This window comes from Benincasa hispida, chromosome 4 (assembly GCF_027475165.1).
Source record: "Benincasa hispida cultivar pf3 chromosome 4, pf3_genome.v1.1, whole genome shotgun sequence".
In the NCBI taxonomy this organism is placed as follows: domain Eukaryota; kingdom Viridiplantae; phylum Streptophyta; class Magnoliopsida; order Cucurbitales; family Cucurbitaceae; genus Benincasa; species Benincasa hispida.
The window spans coordinates 35,669,030-35,687,564 of record NC_143481.1 but is presented as its reverse complement, the minus strand read 5'-3'; positions in this window follow the sequence as shown (position 1 = coordinate 35,687,564).

The following is an 18,535-nucleotide window of genomic DNA, read 5'->3' as shown; positions in this document are numbered from 1 at the left end:
TGCCTGGGCGAGGTTTAAGAGGTTGGTCCAGGACTGTCCACACAATGGTTTGCCAGACTTTCTTCAGATAGAAATCTTTTATCATGGTTTAAATCCCGCTTCGCAGACCGCTGCCAATGCGGCAGCCGCTGGTGGTCTGCTTGACAAAACGTATGACGAGGCTAAGAATATATTGGATCGCATCTCTAAGAACCACGAAGATTAGAGAGAGAGTGAGACCGAGAATCAAAGATAACAACACAACTAATGGTGCTATTACTTCACTACAGAATCAGATGACCACAATGATAAACTTAAATCAAGGAATTGCGATCAGCAGCCCAACGCCCAAAATGGGCAAATCAACGCAATTAGTCAAAACACCGCAAGGTGTGCTACTTGCGGTGATGGGCACGCAATGGAAGAATGCCCACAAAATCCACAGTCTATTTACTTTGTGAAAAATAATCCCTTTCCGAATACCTACAACCCCAGGTGGAGAAACCACCCCAATTTTACATGGAAGAATCAGTAGCAAAATTTCCAACCTGTGGCGCAGAAAGAAGGGCCACCTGATTCTTCCCGAGCAATAATGGTCAGACAAGCAGTCAAGCCAGTAACTCACAACAGCCGCAATTTTCTTCCCTAGAAAGCCCATTGAAGAAATATATAGAGAAAAATGAAATGGTGCTTCAAAGTCAGGCTATGTTCATCTGCAATCTAGAATTATAGATGGGCCAAATTGCAAGTGAGCTAAAGAACAGATTGCAAGGGGCTCTGCCGAGTTCAACAGAACTCCCACGTAACCCTGGGGGATCAGGTAAAGAGCAATGTCAGGTTGTGACATTGCGAAGTGGAAAAACTGTGAAGGAAGAAAGAAAAGAGCCTAGCTGGATTTCTCCTATTGCGGCGGAACCTGAAATTACGGTGATACAAGAAGAAGAAGGAGAAAAATAAGCAATAGAACCAGAAGTTACATCGACCTCAAGGCCAACAGAGAAGGGGACCGTGAGAGTGCAGTTACCACCTTTCCCACAAAGACTTAGAAAGAAAAATAATGAAGAGGTACAGTACCAACGCTTTCTATCTATGTTAAAACAATTACATATTAATATTCCATTCAGTGAAGCAATTGAAGAAATGCCTACCTACGCAAAGTTTCTGAAGGATATGTAACCAAGAAGAGAGGAGTTGGTAAGTTTGCCACGGTGGCTTTAACGCAATCATTCCACCGAAGATGAACGATCCTGGGAGTTGTACTATACCCTGCTCCATAGGAGGACTGTACATCAAGCAAGCCTTGTGTGACCTTAGAGCCAACATCAATTTGATGCCTCTATCGATCTTTAAGCAACTGAATGTAAGGCAATTTGCGCCTACAACTGTGACTCTCCAACTGGCCGATAGATCTCTGGTGCATTCAGAGGGAAAGGTGAAGGACATGCTGATCACCATTGTCAAATTTATCTTACCAGCCGACTTCATCATCTTGGATTACGAGGCCGACAAAGATGTGCCCATCATTCTGGGGTGACCATTTTTATCAACAGGTCGTACCCAGATTGATGTGCATAAAGGGGAGATCACTTTAAGCATAAACGGACAGAAGCTTAGGTTCAACATAATCCATGCCATAAAGTTTCCTGACGAAGAAGACCTGCATGACTTAGACGACGACCAAAATTTGATTGAAGAAGAAAAGTTTGACGAAGAGAATGAAGAAGAGGATGCAAGCACATCTGTTGCTGCCTGTAATGTGATCATAACAAAAATAAGTAAGGAAGAAGAGATGATCGTAAACCAAGAAGAAGAGCCAACAGAAAAAGAAGAAAAAAAAACGCAACCATCCTAAGTAGAACCACCAACATTGGAATTAAAGACCCTGCCGACCCATTTAAAGTACGCATTTCTGGGCAGAATGAGAAGCTGCTAGTTATTATTTCCTCTGAGCTTAACGAAGACCAGAAGAATGTGTTGATAAGCATTCTGAGGAAACACGTGCAAGCAATTAGCTGGATGCTCGCCGACATTAGAGGAATCAGCCCAGCGTACTGTATGCACCGCATTCATCTTGAAGAGGACCATAAGGCAACGATCGAACATCAACGAAGACTCAACCTTGCGATGAAAGAGGTCGTTAAAAAGGAGATCATTAAATGGTTAGATGTGGGTATTATTTATCCAATAGCAGATAGCACGTGGGTCAGCCCCGTGCAGTGTGTGCCGAAAAAAGGTGGCATGATGGTAGTCCCGAACGAAAACAATGAATTAATACCGCAAAGAACTGTCACTGGGTGGCGCATTTGCATGAACTATTGCAAGCTGAATGCGGCCATAAAGAAAGATCATTTCCCCTTACCGTTCATTGATGAAATGCTAGACCATTTATCTAGAAATGACTTTTACTACTTTCTGGATGGCTATGCCGGGTATAACTAGATTATGATAGCTTCAGAAGACCAAGACAAGACCACATTCACCTGCCCATATGGGACATTTGCTTTCCATTGCATGTCGTTCGGCCTCTACAATGCGCCAAGCACGTTCCAAAGGTGCATGATGGCCATCTTTTCAGATTATCTTGAGGACTCTGTTGAAATCTTTATGGACGACTTCTCTGTTTATGGGAACACCTATGAAGTTTGTCTAGCCAACCTAGAGAAGATACTGAAGAGATGCAAAGAGATGAATCTGGTGCTCAATTGGGAAAAATACCATTTTATGGTAAAATAGGGCATAGTGTTGGGGCACAAGGTTTCCCGGGATGGGTTGGAGGTGCATAAAGCAAAAATCAAAGCAATTGAAAAACTTCCACCTCCAACAAGTGTGAAGGTTGTACGGAGTTTCTTGGGGCACACTGGATTCTACAGACACTTTGTCAAAGACTTTTCAAAAATAGCACAACTATCAGTCAGGGAATTAAAGCCTTCCCATCTGAGCAATCATAAGAGAGAAGCCGCCTTCACCCCGAAGCTCTATAAATACCAAAGGCATCCTTCAGAAAAGGGGTTCACCAGTTAGAAAATTCATCAGTTAGCTTAGCACGTCTTTGTCCATAGTTTTTCTTTTTATTTTAAGGCGGAGCTAAAGAAGAGTAAAGACGCCGGAGATCACTCAGGGAAACTCGAGAGAGAACCTTGAGGCGAAGGAGCAGAGAGTGGGCCGACTGTCGCGAGAGCGAGATTATCTTTTGAACACGAGTAGAAAAATAGTGTAAAAGCCTGGGCAACAAAAGATTGCTACCAGGCTCTTTATTCTATTCTTGCATTGTTATTTTGTACTTCATCTTTATATTTATACAATGGAAGTTCTTATTCTACATCTGCTCACTCTCTTAGCACGCATGAGTAGCTAAACTAGTCGAATGGGTTGAGAAGAACTAAGCTAACATGACCTAGGAAGTTCATTGCTTGCGATTGTCTTGTTTTATGTTGCGCCCAACACCCCTTTAGAGCTACTCGAGAGAGAGTCTAAAGAAAGAACCTAATGACTCGAGAGAGCTAGGTTAGAATCTAGACTCGAGAGATCAAGATTAGAACCACATAAACAAGAGATAGGGACTTAAAGATAAGCTCTGTTTGTCAACCTACATCGCATGCATCCTAGAGATGGGAATGATATTATGTGGTCGCCTTATTTGTGTGTGTGTTATTTTTTCATCGCATAAATAAGAATAGAGGATTATGTGTAGGTCCTATAGACTTATTGCATATATCACATGCGTTGTAATCTCCCGTTTATTAAACTTTTTTCAAACTCCGCCGCATTGTTTATTTTCCATTACCGCAAACAACAACCTCAAAAATTATTTATTTATTTGGTTACCGAAAGGTTATCCTAAAAATTACCATCGCAACCTGTTTTCACAAGTCCCTGAGTTCGACCCTGGACTTACCAGGAAACTCAGTGGAGTTTACACTTGGATTCTACTGAGGAAACTTGATTGCTCAATGCAATTTCACCATCGCATTTCATCCATATTTCCACATCATAAAATAATGCATTAGTGATGGTGAGAAATTGGAAGTCAATTTTACTCGACAACCAAAATCCCGTGGACGCAGTATGTGATGCATGTTCCTAAGATATACATTGATAGTCATACGTCGATGGTCATGCGTTGGACTGATAATGCATTAATGAATGTATATGATGACCATACGTCCTGCCACAAGTTTTCTTGCGTTCATGCCAAGTATAACATGAACGCAAGTTTCTCGGGTAATCCGAGGTCGAACACAGGGACTTGTAGCTATATGTATGTGGTGATGTGCATGCGGCGGTATAAATAAAAGAATGGAGGGGATGTGCTAAGTTAATCCTACTCCTACTCCTTTCTAACAAACAACACAATGAGAATATGCATGAAAGGTAGAGATACGAAAAACCTTGATATGAAATAAATGTGTGGGAAAATAGATAAAATGCGGAGATGTTTTCATTGCAACCCTTAAGAGTGACCGTAAGGGAAACCCTAGTCAACGCAAGCCAATGTGATCATGCTACACTCATGCACGGCAAATCATTTTCCAACGCAAATACGATGCTCTTAAGTCTAGGACGCATGTGTTGAATGCAAAATGCACACAACGCTGCGGTGACCGCACTCAATCGTATCCTATCTCTAGGATGCATGCGATGGGTTAATAGCAAACAGTGTTTATTCCCAAGCTCCTATCTCTCGTATTATGTGTTCTAATCTGACTCTCCCGAGCCTAGATTCTGACCTAACCTTCCCAAGCTGAGATCCTGTCCTTAGACTACCCTCCCGAGTATCCCTAATGGACGAATGAAGCATACATAATACAAGACAATCGCATGAACTTGGTTGATGCAAGATCGTTATTATCCCTAGTGAACATGCATGCCTTGCTTAATGCGTCCAACCACATACCCTCCTGAGAAGTTGATTGTTGCTGACTTTACTCATAGACAAGCAATGTGTTAGCCTATAGACAGGCGTTGCAGGAGCTTCACACTAAGCAAATAAGATTACTCACACACTCGCGCAACGCACACCTCTCGGTGGGTTGCTACATGCTTCATATCCCTAATCCACATGACTAAGTATGCGAAACCCAAGAAATCCCACTAAGTGTTGCAATGAAAGTAAAGATGCTAAGCAAAAAAGAAGGAGATGGAGTCGAAGGAACAGAGAAATGCATTGAAAAACAGATTGTATTAATTTCTTAATTCAAAATGTCATTCAATACAATATAGGAAAAGAAAGGAAAAGGAAATGACCGGCTGGAAACAAAGATTTGCTCCCAGCAGATGTGCATCAAGGCTGTCGATGGTGCCATGGATGGGTGGAAGAGCTGACTCTTTCGAGATCTAGATCCGATCGAAGGCTCCGGTCGTCACTCGGAATGGATGAAGGAGGTGAAGAACTCTCAGCCATCTTTTCACCGAATTGTCTGGATCGCGAGGAAAGCCCCCGGTTCACAAGGATCCTCCCCCGGATTATTTGAATTTCAGCTCATCGGCCTCTATTTATAAAGCTTGGGTCACCGACAACATTAATTGGATTGCTCTGAATCTGACGTTCGGCATGTTAGTCCTCTCTGAACCTCTGCCACTAACGGCGTGGTAGGTGAAATGTCAACATCATCTTTTAAATTTTCTCGAGGTAGATGCGTTGATGCGTTCATTCCACCTACCTTGCGTTGATCCCATTAGTTTGCGTTGTCGCGTAGTCGCAATCATTCAATGGCCGCATTCGCTTAATACCGCAACTCTACATGATGACCGCAATCGCCTGAAGAGTGCAACTCCCATGCGATGGACGCATACGACTGATTACCGCAACATCCATGCGTTGATCGATGTGTTTTCTTCTGCGATGGAGTGTTTCTCTGCATGTGGTCGTCTATGCGGTGGTCTATTTTCGCGTTTGCATTCATTTCCTGCGTTAACTACAAAAATAGAACATTAAATGCATAATAACGTAAAATAACGGGTTAGCTGAGATTCAACATGTTAATCGACGCAAGCCTATTTTCTCGTGAATTCCTTATCATGATTACCGCATATTCTGCCTAACAACCGTCATAATTCTAAGTAAAAGGCCTAAGATGACATGCATTTCTGCATGTCATCAATCAGCCGGGCACTCCACTAAAGACCGACAGTTGCACTCTTCTCACCACAGATATATTTTTGTGTCCATCAAATATAGCCAGTCAACGGTACGATAACCCTTCACAGATGCTCATGAGTACAGTTGGGCCAATTTACCATTTTGCCCCTGTAGTTACATCTAACTCCTTAAGTACCATTTATCTCTCTAATGAACAATACATCATAATCCTACAATGAGTGGACACCTCTTGGACCATGAGAAGATGTGTGGCTCCACATTATTCAATCCTCGAAGTCAGCCCTTAAGGGAGCAATCTATCTACTTACCCCTGCTTCGGGGAATGAGTGAATTTCATCTTGTGTAGCTGAGTTTCCAGTTCCCAAATCAGACGAATCCACAAAGTGGTAGGTTTGAGTCAGCAATCTGGCCACTCGCACCCATGCAAATCAAAGGACCGCTCGTAGGAGTTCCCAAATCACTCAGGATTAAGGTCATGTTACCTATGGTCATCCTAGTGAAGTGAAGTCTCTGTCATGATTGGTGTTATATAACGAGACTATACATTTCGTGCTCCGGTCTTATACAAACTCCTTTGTATAGGACACCCTCACTCGCATGTCTCCACATGAATGATCAGGATCAGACCATCTATAGCACATCACAATACTTGTAACTATCTACAAAGCGAGCTGCATCTGTAGTGTCACTAGGATAAGGTTTCCCTCCTATATCCATATACTACAGACCATTTTGGTTATCACTTAAGGCATGATCCGCTTGTATGTCTCCACATACATGCTTAAGTTACAATGACAACCAGGGATCTTAGTTTATTGGTTTGGGGTAAAGCAAATAAAACATCTCATGTTTCATAGACAACAGTGAAGAAAATATCTCATATTATTACATCACAAACGTTTGTTCAATACAGGTGTTTACAAACTATAGGACCCAACGAGAGTTTAGGGCATCAACCTCACAATCTCCCACTTGTCCTAAATCGAATGGGGTGTACATAAAAACAAGTACAAAACAATAAACTAGGTCACTGGCCCAGTACAAAAATCTCCCACTTGCCCTAGTCCAACAGGTCAACAACGTTGTGCTCCAAAGCGATCATTGAGACTATCACGTCCCCTCGATGCACTATTTTGCGGATGAGATGATACATCCGCTCTATATATTTGCCGCGCTTGTGACTCCTAGGCTCTCTGAAATTCGCCACAACACCATTATTATCACAATAGAGGGTGATGGGCCTAGACATGTTTTGAATAACTTCCAGACCAGTCAGGAACTTTCTAAGCCAAACGCCTTCCTTAGCAGCTTCATAAGTCGCTACATACTCGACCTCCATCGTGGAGTCGGTGATGCACCTCTGCTTAGTGCTTCACCATACTACAGCTCCTCCGTTAAGAGTGAACACTAAGACTGAAAGTCAAAGTCCTTGTAGCCAGGAAGGATCAAATCTTTAGATCCATACACGAACATGTTGTCCCTCGTTCTTTAAAGATAATTGAGGATTTTCGAGAATACTTGAGGCATAGCAGATGTTCGGTCTAGTACACAACATCGCATACATCAAACTGCCAACAAAAAATGCATAGAGAACCTGTCTCATCTCCTTAACTTTTTGAGGTGTCTCAGGACACATTTCCTTAGACAATGTAACTCCATGCCTGAAAGGCAGTAGGCCCCTTTTGGAGTTCTGTATCGAGTACTTGAGCAACATCTTGTCAATATATGATGCCTGAGACAGCACTAGCACTTTGTTCTTCTGATCTCGAAGGGGCCTACTGACTTTACTATACGGTCAAGGCAAAGAATTCACATACCTTTGAAGACTCATCTTCAACACCCTTGATCACGAACGCTCGAACAATCAGCAAGACTGCAACACACGAACGCTCGAACTCATCGATCTCCAAGATCACGAACAATTGGCGACCACCACACGAACACCGCGAACTCAACAAACGACCTCCAAATAACCTCGACAATGTCGAGTTGAGTACGACACCACCATAATGGCTACCTTGGTATTCTCGGTGTGAGAATTCAGCAGTGTGGGCTCTGTGTGGACTTGGTTAGAGGACAAGACCAATGGAACAATCGTGTAAACGATTGAGCAAGTGGGAGATAACAAGGCCTATCATATAGACGATGCCCAATCGTTTAACAAAAGCTATACGATCATTTAGCAAAAGTTCCATGATCGTTTAGCTAATCGACCAGCTGAGTGGCTATATATAGAAACACTCCACGATCGTCTAGTCTCTCTTCAGCTGTCGTTTAGTAAATAATATTTACTTGACAGCCACCATGAGAAATTTTCAAGAATAGAAACTCTCAATCAGCAACTACTAAATTTAGAAAACATTTTTCCTTTTATCTCACGGTTATCATGAAATCACCAATAATCTCCCACTCAATTGGTTATTAGAGAAAAAGAGATAATTATCCAATCATTAATATTATTATAAATATATATGATAACAACCTTACCATAGTATATTCATAACCTATAGTTTTAATATTTCATCTCATGAAACATATAAACCATTACTCTTTTTCTATTTTATGGTACTTAAGGGCTGATTCTAGGGCTTGAACGATGTGGCGCCATACACTTTCTCTTGGCTCGAGAGGTTTTCACACATAGTTGGACTATGTTGTATTATTCATTAGAGGAATCAGTGGTACTTAAGGAGTGAGATGTAACTACAGGGGCATAACGGTAATTTGGCCCAACTATACTTACGAGCATTTGTGAAGGGTCATCGTACTCATGATTGGTTATATCCGATAGACACAGAAATATATCTGTAGTAAGAAGAGTTCAGCTGTTGGTCTTTAGTGGAATGCTTGACAGTTAACGGATGGTGGATCTCGTGGCTAAAGACTTTAGTCAGCTATTCGCGTTTCGTTGAAGCTTCAAGCCACAGGTCCATTAAGTCCCCCGGGTAGCTTGGATAAAGTTGAGAACCAGCATTTTGGTTAATTTGAAATGTTCAAATTGACAAGAGGAAGTTCAATTATATATGATATAATTGGACTGGTTAATTATATATGATATAATTGGCTGAATGTATGAGATACATTATTATGGAGAAAATTAGATATAAATATGATTTATATCAAGTAGAGGAGAAAATACTATAGTAGATATGTGATATCAAACTCTAGGATAAAAATATAATATGATTATATTTATTAATTAATTAGTTGGTTAATTATAAGATAATTATGCCAAATTTCAAGTTTGGATGTGGGTAAGTGGGCAGCGTCAGTTATTGTAACCAATGAGTTAAAATGAAAATTGTTTTCATTTTTGCGTCGTCTGTCATTCGCCCAAAAAGTTTTCAGAAGCGCGCGTTGGTGAAAGTAAACAATCGCTCAAGAGCCTATACGATAGCACTTTCCACCTAAACGATCGTCCTTCGTGCGCCTAAACGATCGTACGCTATTTCCTGACCGATTGGATAGCTTCTCTAAACGATCGTATAGTGTGCCAGTTTTACTAAACAATCGTGTACCTTTTCCTAAACGATCGTTCAGTAAATCCTACATGATCGTGTAGTTCCTTCTAAACAATAAGCACTTCTGCTATGCGATAGCATTGTTTTCCCTCCCACTTGTTTATCGCCTACACGATTTGTGTTTCCTCCGTCCTCTACCAAAGCCCACCCTTTGGGTTTTCACTCCGAGAATTCCCAGGGCTCTTTAGTGGTGGTGTTGTTCCCATTGCGATCGTGAATTCGCATTGTTCTTGCTACTGCAGTCAATGCTTTCACTGCATTGGTAGATCACTTGGAGGGTTCCGCTGCTTGGAGTGCCAAAGTGTGAAGAACGTCTTCAACTGGTATGGAACTCTGTCCCTTTGTTATGTTGTTGTTCATAGCATGCCATCAATTAGAGTTTATTTGCATAGTTGTATGTATTGAATGTATAATGTTATATTTCGGTCACGGTGAGATCGGAGCGATCCGAACGCACACATGAAACTCAGAGATATGAGATCCTTCACGATCCACTTGTATATCTCATATACATGCTTAAGCTTACATACAATAACCATGGAGCTTTGTTTATTGGATATGAGTAAATTCAAAATAAAATAACTATTATTTTATTCATAATAACGTGTACAATTTACAAACTACGAGACTCTAGGAGAATTAGGACACCAATCCTAACAATCTCCCACTTGTCCTAATGCCTCGGGAGACTAATGTACAATACATGATAAATACAAGTACAATATACAACAAACTAGGGCATACTCTATACCCCAGTATCATCTTCCACTTGCCTTAGACAAGATGCCACATGTCCTGTAGACCCAGACTCTCCAGATGATCCTCAAATACTTTAGCCATTAGAGCCTTTGTAAATGGATCAGCAATGTTGTGCTTGGTGATGGGAAATTATTGAACGCATATATGTGATGCATGTCTTAGGTTATGCGTTTGTTCTCATGCGTCGGTGGTCATGTGTTGGAATGGAAAGTATGTGTTAATCTCGTATGCAATGACCATGCATTCCTACCACAAGTTTTCTTGCGCTCTCGCCAAGTATAACGAGATCGTAAGTTTCTCGAGTGATCCGAGGTCGAACTCAGGGACTTGTAGCATGTTTGCGGTAGTGTGTTTGCGACGAAGAATAAAATAATGTTGAAAGTCATAGGCTATGCACTGCTCCTATTCCTAACTATCAGATTAAGCAGTGGAAGTATGATAGTGAGAGATAAGAGACACGACAACTGTTAATGCGTAGTAAGATGTATGGAAAAATAGATAAAATGGTAAGGATGTCTTCATCGCAAAACTAAGCTTAACCGCAAAGGTAACCCCAGCCAACGCATGCTATGCGATCATGCTATACACACTTGGCATAGACGCATGCGATGTATATGCGATTGTGTCGAGAGGCCTTATTTCTAAGTCTCTATTCCCGCTCACATGCTCTCACACATAAGCAAGATGACCGCATACCACCATATCTTACTTAAAGGGTGCATACATTGTGTAGTAGTAAACGGAGCTTATTCCTAAGTCACCGTACTTGCTTATGCGATCCAATCCGCTCTCCCGAGTCTAGATTTGGTTTTTAGACTACTCTCCCAAGTATGCCTAAATGATGAATGATGCGTTCATAAGACAAGGTAATCACATAAACATGGTTGACATAAGATTATTCCTATCTCTAGTGAACACTTGCTTACTGATGCGTTATTTTATGATGTGTAATTATGGATGAAATGCGATAATGGAGTTGCATTGAGCACACAAGTTTTCTCAGTGGAATCCAAGTGTAAACCCCACTGAGTTTAGGGTCGAACTCAGGGACTTGGAAAATGGTATGCGATGATAATTTTTCGAAAAACTTTGTGGTATCCAAATAAATCAATAGTTGTTGGGATTGTTGTTTGCGGTAATAAAAATAAACAAATGCGGCGGAGTTCGAAAAGAGTTGATAAACGGAAGATACGATGAGTATGTGGTGAACGGGTTGAGAAAGATTTTGGCTAACACTTCCTAGGATGCGTTCATGCTATGCGATCATGTAACACACATACAATAGTAAACCACCTCTCAATGCGAATGCTACGGCTTCTAATGCTAGAATGCATGCGAAATATGTGATAAGTCTATAGGACCTACACATAAGCCTCTATTCTTATTTATGCGATGACAAAATGACACACACACAAATAATGCGACCACATAATATCATACCTATCTCTAGGGTGCATGCGATGCAGGTTGACAAACAGAACTTATCTCTAAGTCCCTATCTCTTGCTTATGCCGATCTAATCTTGCTCTCTCGAGTCTAGATTCTAACCTAGCTCTCTTGAGTCTTTATGTTCTTTCTTTAGACTCTCTCTCGAGTAGTTCTAAAAGGGTGTTGGGCACAACATAAAACAAGATAACCGCATGCGATGAAGATTCTAGGTCACGTTAGCTTAGTTCTTCTTGACCCATTCGATTAGTTTAGTAACTCATGCGTGCTAAGAGAGTGAACAGGTGTAGAATAAGAACTTCCATTGTATAAATATAAAGTTGAAGTACAAATAACAATGCAAGAAGAGAATAAAGAGCATGGTAGCAATCTCTTGTTCCTAGGGTTTTTACACTGTCTTTCTACTCGTGTTCAAAAGATATTCTCGCTCTCACGAGAGTCGGCCCGCTCTCTGCTTTTATGCCTCCGAGTTCTCTCTCGAGTTGCCCTGAGCGATCTTCCAGCATCTTGGCTCTTCTCTTGCTCTGCCTTAAAACAAAAAGAAAAACTATGGACAAGGCTAAAACTGGTGAACTGGTGAACTTGTGAACTCTCATGAACCCCTTTTCTGAAGGATGCCTTCGGTATTTATACAGCTTCGGGGAGAAAGGCGGCTTCTCTCTTATGATTGCACGGATGGGATGACTTTAATTCTCTGACTGATGCGCCGAATATTTGTCACTGAAAAGCTAGATGTAGTTGTTATCGTTAGTAGCTTGTCAACTTAATTCGGATTCGACCGTCATCAGCTTTCTGTCCCATCGTGATTAATTATGTCTTTCACCAGATGCGCCTACCAAGTTGCGATGACTCTATGCGGTAATCCTTCTTGAACAGATGTTTGCGAACACAAATCAACGCAAAGCCTTACGGTGATGCTGTGCTCGACCGTTGATTTCTTGTGATCGTGCTTTTCGCCTTGCATCAATGCATATTCTGCATAAAAATACAAAAATTAATTGTTTCTATGCGATGGACGCATGCAACTACAATGTTATAAACTTAATCCTTTTTGGACGCAATCTAACATATTTTATCAACAAAAGCCTTCATTGTTTAATAACTTAGCACTGTAATAACATGCATTTCTGCCCGTTATCACTTACATTGCTCAATACGATCAAGTATTTACCCTCTCGGACAGTTGGTTGCTGCTGATTCTACTCGTAGACAAGCATTGCGTCCGCTTATAGACAAGCGTTGCTATAGCTTCACACTAAACAAATAAGGTTTTCTCACAACACTGTGCAACACACACCTCCTAGTGGCTTGCTACATGCTTCATATTCCTATGTTGCATGATTAAGTATATAGTACTCTAACAGCCTTACTTAGTGATGCAATGAAAGTAAAGGATACTAAGTAAATGAAGATGGAGATGGAATCGAAGGAAAATATAGAAATGCATTGATCATAAAATGTATTAATCTCTTAAGCCAAAATGTAATACAATACAAGGATAGAAGAGATATGGAGGGGCGGATGGAAGTAATGTCTTGCTTCCATCAGATGTGTGTCAAGGCTGTCGGTGGTGCCTTGGATGGGCGATGGAGTAGACTCTCTCGAGCTCTAACTCTGGCGAAGGTTCCGGTCGTCACTCAGAATGATTGAGGGGATGAAGAACTCTCAAGACTATCTTCTCACACTTTGGTCTGGATCAAAAGGATCCGCCCTAAGGCAGGGAACTTCAGGCGAAAAACCTTGGATGATTTAAAATTCTGCTCTACGACTTCTATTTATAGAGCTTGATCGTCGACAGTATTTATGGACCTGCTCTGAATCTGACACTCGCGGCGCGATGGTCCTTTTTTGAATCTCTGCTGCTAATGGCGTGGTAGGTGAAATGTCAACATCACCTATTGATATTCTCGACGTACGCGTTCATGCTTGGTCTCTGAAGTATCAATGCATTCCAACACGCTTGCGGTCATCCCTCTATTATGGTTATTATTCTGTAGCCGCAATCTCTCTACGATGACCGCATTCGCTTGACAGCTACAACTTCTATGCGATGGATGCATGCAGTTAATGGCCGCAACATCCACATTTGGAACAACTTCCAAATATGTAAGGAATTTTCTCAGCCAAACTGCCTCTTTAGCTGCTTCACAAATGGCTACGTATTCGGCTTCCATAGTGGAGTCTGTGATGCATCCTTGCTAGATGCTTCACCACACTACAACCCCTCCATTTAGAGTGAACACTAACCCTGATATCGATTTACGAGAATCTCTATCAGTCTGAAAGTCAGAGTCTATGTATCCTGTAAGGATCAAATCCTTATCTCCATACACGAGCATGTAGTCCTTCATTCTCCAAAGATACTTGAGGATCGTTTTGACCGCTGCCCAGTGATCTAATACTAGATTGCACTGATAACGACTAATAATCCCTACTGGATAGCAAAGTCGAACCTGATACATACCATTGCATATATTAAGCTTCCAATAGCTAAAGCATAGGGAATCCATCTCATCTCCTCAACCTCTTGAGACGTCTTAGGACATTGATCCTTAAACAATACGATTCCATGCCTGAATGGTAATAAACCCCTCTTGGAATCCTGCATCTTGTACCTGATCAACATTTGATCAATGTACGATGCCTAAGACAAGGCTTACCTCTTGTTCTTATGATCCCAAATGATCTGGATCCTTAGAACATACTGCGCCTCACCCAAATCTTTCATTTAGAACTGGGCAGCTAGCCAGTTCTTAATGTCAGTCAGAAATCCTACATCATTCCCAATGAGTAGGATATCATCCACAAGCTACTGAACTGTTGATGATCTTCTTGTAAACACAAGGCTCATCAACGTTTTGATCAAAGCCAAACGATTTGATCGCACTGTCAAATCTAATGTTCAACGATCTAGACGCTTGTTTTAACCCATAAATAGACCTATTAAGCTGCAAACTCTTTGTTCTTGATCTGGAACTACGAACCCCTCTGGTTGAGTCATGTAGATGGTCTCTTCAAGATTACCATTAAGAAAGGCAGTCTTGACGTCCATTTTCCATATCTCATAATCATAAAATATGGCTATGGACAGGAGTACCTTGATAGAATTTAGCATGACAACAGGTGAGAAAGTTTCCTCATAGTCTACTCCCTCGACCTAGGTATAACCCTTTTCCACGAGTCTAGCCTTAAAGGTTTGCACCTTTCCATCTACATCTTGTTTTCGCTTGTAGATTCACTTACACCGTATAGGTTTTACCCTACCAGGTTGATTCACAAGTTCCCATACGTTATTGAAGTACATAGACTCCATTTCCTGGTTCATGGCTTTTATCCACTCATCCTTGTCAACATCCTCCATTGCTTGCTTATAAGAAAATGGATCCACAACCTCATAATTAGAAATGACGTTCTGGGCTTAAGTCAAACCCCTGTAGCGATCTGGTGGGTTTACAACCCTCCCACTATGTCGAGGCAATCTCAACTCTTGAGATGGTTGACTAGATGCACCGACCTCAACAACCCTTGTTGATCTGTTATTCTGTTCAGCAACTCTTGTTGAACCCTCGGTAGTCTCACTAGAAGTCTCATGTAAAACAAGCTTACTTCATGGCTTATGATCCCTGATGTGGTTTTCTTCCAAGAAGATAGAATTTGTAGAAACAAACACTTTGTTCTCACTTGGATCATAGAAGTATCTACCTCTCGTTTCCCTGGGGTAGCCTACAAAGAGGCAAACTTTCAATGCAGTTTCAACTTCTTCGGGTTAGCCACAAGCACGTGGGTCAGACATCCCCAAATCTTGAAGTGGCGTGAACTACCTTTACGGCAACTCCACAACTCAAAAGGTGTTTCAGAAATACTTTTTGAGGGAACGTTGTTCAGAATATAGCATGTAGTTTCCACTGCAAAACCCCAAAACGAGTCTGGAAGATGAGCATAACTCATCATAGACCGAACCATGTCCAACAAGGTTTTATTTCTCCTTTCTGATACACCATTTTTCTGAGGTGTACCTAGGGTCGAGAATTGGGACGTAATTCTATGTTCTATCATATAGTTCTGGAATTGGAGGTCCATATACTCTCCGTCACGATTAGGTCGTAGTGTTTTTATCATTTTACGCAACAAGTTTTCAACTTCAACCTTATACTCCTTGAACTTGTCAAGGGCTTCAGACTTACGTTGTATTAGGTAGAGATACCTATACCTTGAATAATCATCTATGAAAGAAATGAAATATTCATACCCACCTCGAATCTGAACACTCATCAGACTACAGAGGTTTGAATGTACAAGCTCCAAGGCTTCCTTGGCTCTATAACCTTTTCCAGTAAAAGGTCGTTTGGTCATCTTGCCTTCAAGGCATGATTCACACACTGGCAAGGAGTTTTCTTCTAAACTCTTTAGAAGTCCAAATTTCACCAACTGTTCAATCCTATTGATGTTGATGTGACCTAATCTTAGATGCCAAAAATGGGGGTTTTCCTTAGGAGAATCCTTTGGTCTTTTAGAAATTGTCGTTATACTGAACATTTCAGTATTAAACAAGGCTTTTATGACTAACGACCTTAGTACATACAAGTTATTCTCCATTGAACCAAAACCATTCTCCGTACCATTCTTGAAACTAAACACTTTACTTTCAGAAAAGGAGACAGTATAACCTTGTTCAATGAGACAAGAAACTGAGATTAAGTTCCTTTTGATATGAGGAACTACAAAAACATTATCCAGTAACAGATAATGTTTCTTGTCCAAAACTAACTTTAGCCTGCCTACAGCAACAACTGAAACAACCTCACCAGTACCGACTCGAAGAGTCATCTCTCCCTGTGGAAACGTTTGCCAAGAATTAAATCCTTGATAGGAAGAATTGACATGGTTAGTAGCACCCGAATCAAAGATCCAGGCAGAATCATCATTCTCTACCAAACACGTCTCCAAGACCAATAAATCATATTTATTGTCTTTAGACTTCCTTCTCTTTTGGAGAGTAGTGGGACCAATATCAGAACCTAAATAAGCCCCAAGTTCCATTTCAGAGAACAATTCTCATCGATGAACTTTAACAGATTTAGCAACACTTGTTTTCTCTTCCTAGAGTTTAACTTGGGAACTGACACTACTGGTTTTTTCATTTATTCCTTTGTGCTCGAAAAGTGAGAACTGACGTTCAAACAAATCTTGCAACGAGTCCATGATCTTATATGCAATGACCATGTTCTCAACCCTTTAAGCCAAGGCATTCAGTATGCTATCCAATATGTGAAGTTGGGCCAATGAATTAGCCTTCATCCGCACCTCATATGCATTACAAATGCTTCGTGGTGCATCAAGGGTTGGGACTTTAGGACACTCCTCAACTATGACAAAATTGAGGTCGTTTACCACGAAATACGTTTTAACGGACTTTTTCCACTGTATGAAATTGATCAAACTAGAGACATTTAACAGAAAAGCAAACAAGTTGCTGAAAACAAAAACACATTGACCTATGTTAAGTTTTAAGCAAATACTCGTTGAAAAACATACAATATTCAATACGGTTTAGCAAAACTAACATGAACCCCATGTGACATCTAGTTTCGCAATGACGCTTCAAAGGTTTAGGATAAAAGCCGCCGAAGGGTAGTCAATTTATCCCTCCTCTGAATTAAGACAATCTCAACCAGTCATTAATACCAGAAGAACTCTTTTTCCTATAACGACTAGTCATCATTGATTTGGTCAAAAAATCATTAACTTACTTAACAATTTCCGTAAGTGTGACCTGCCATTTTAAGCCCTAAAATTCCGTCCCAAGCAGCCAATCCAAAGGAAAAAATCCGATTGGGGCAAAAACTAAAGTGACCCTATCCATTTCTGGAGTTCACCTTGATATTGACCAACTGCACAAAACCCATCCGAAGGGGGACGCTTCCAGGGCACCACAGGGAGTGCAAGAATGATCTCACGGTGCAAACCAATGAAGAAGACCGTAGGACATGTTAACACACACCCTTCACCCACTTACTATAAATACTCTCTCCGTCCACCTTGATATTGACTCATGTAAACACCATCCGAAGGGGGATGCTTCCAGGGCACCACAAAGCCAAGCATGAATCTCACGGCATGAACATTCAGGGAGAAACGTTAGTGAAATGGTTGACATATCATATATATCTCTTCCTCCCACTGAGTATTTTATAACCTAGGGTTTAGTTTACTTAGAAAAAACACGGCTAAGAATTTTAACTAAGTGACTTTTTAGGTTTTCCCAAGAGTCGCGAGTTCAAACAGGTGAATCGAGTCTTGAACCATCTGGTCGAAGTCCGCATCTCCACTGATCGTGTACCAACTTCCGTGTGATTGCCTACACAAAAGAGTAAACGATTTAGTCAATCGTTTACCAATGCTTCCAGAGCTAAACGATCATTTAGCAATGATCGTGTACCTTTACTATGCGATGAAGCATAAGGTACGCGATCGTGCAGTGCGCAACACATAATGCAAACCTTAAAGGATCATCTAAACAACAATGATGCGATGAAGCAATATCGTCCAAACGATCGCTGAGCGAGCGCCTAAGTATCACATACCGCGTGATCGTGTAGTCAGGGACTATGCAATGAGGTATGCTAACTACATGATCGTTTAGTGCGTGTGTCTTTTATTAAACGATGAGCATCACATGCTCCCACTCGATCGTTTACCTCCAGCGTCCACACGATCAGGAAACCAACAC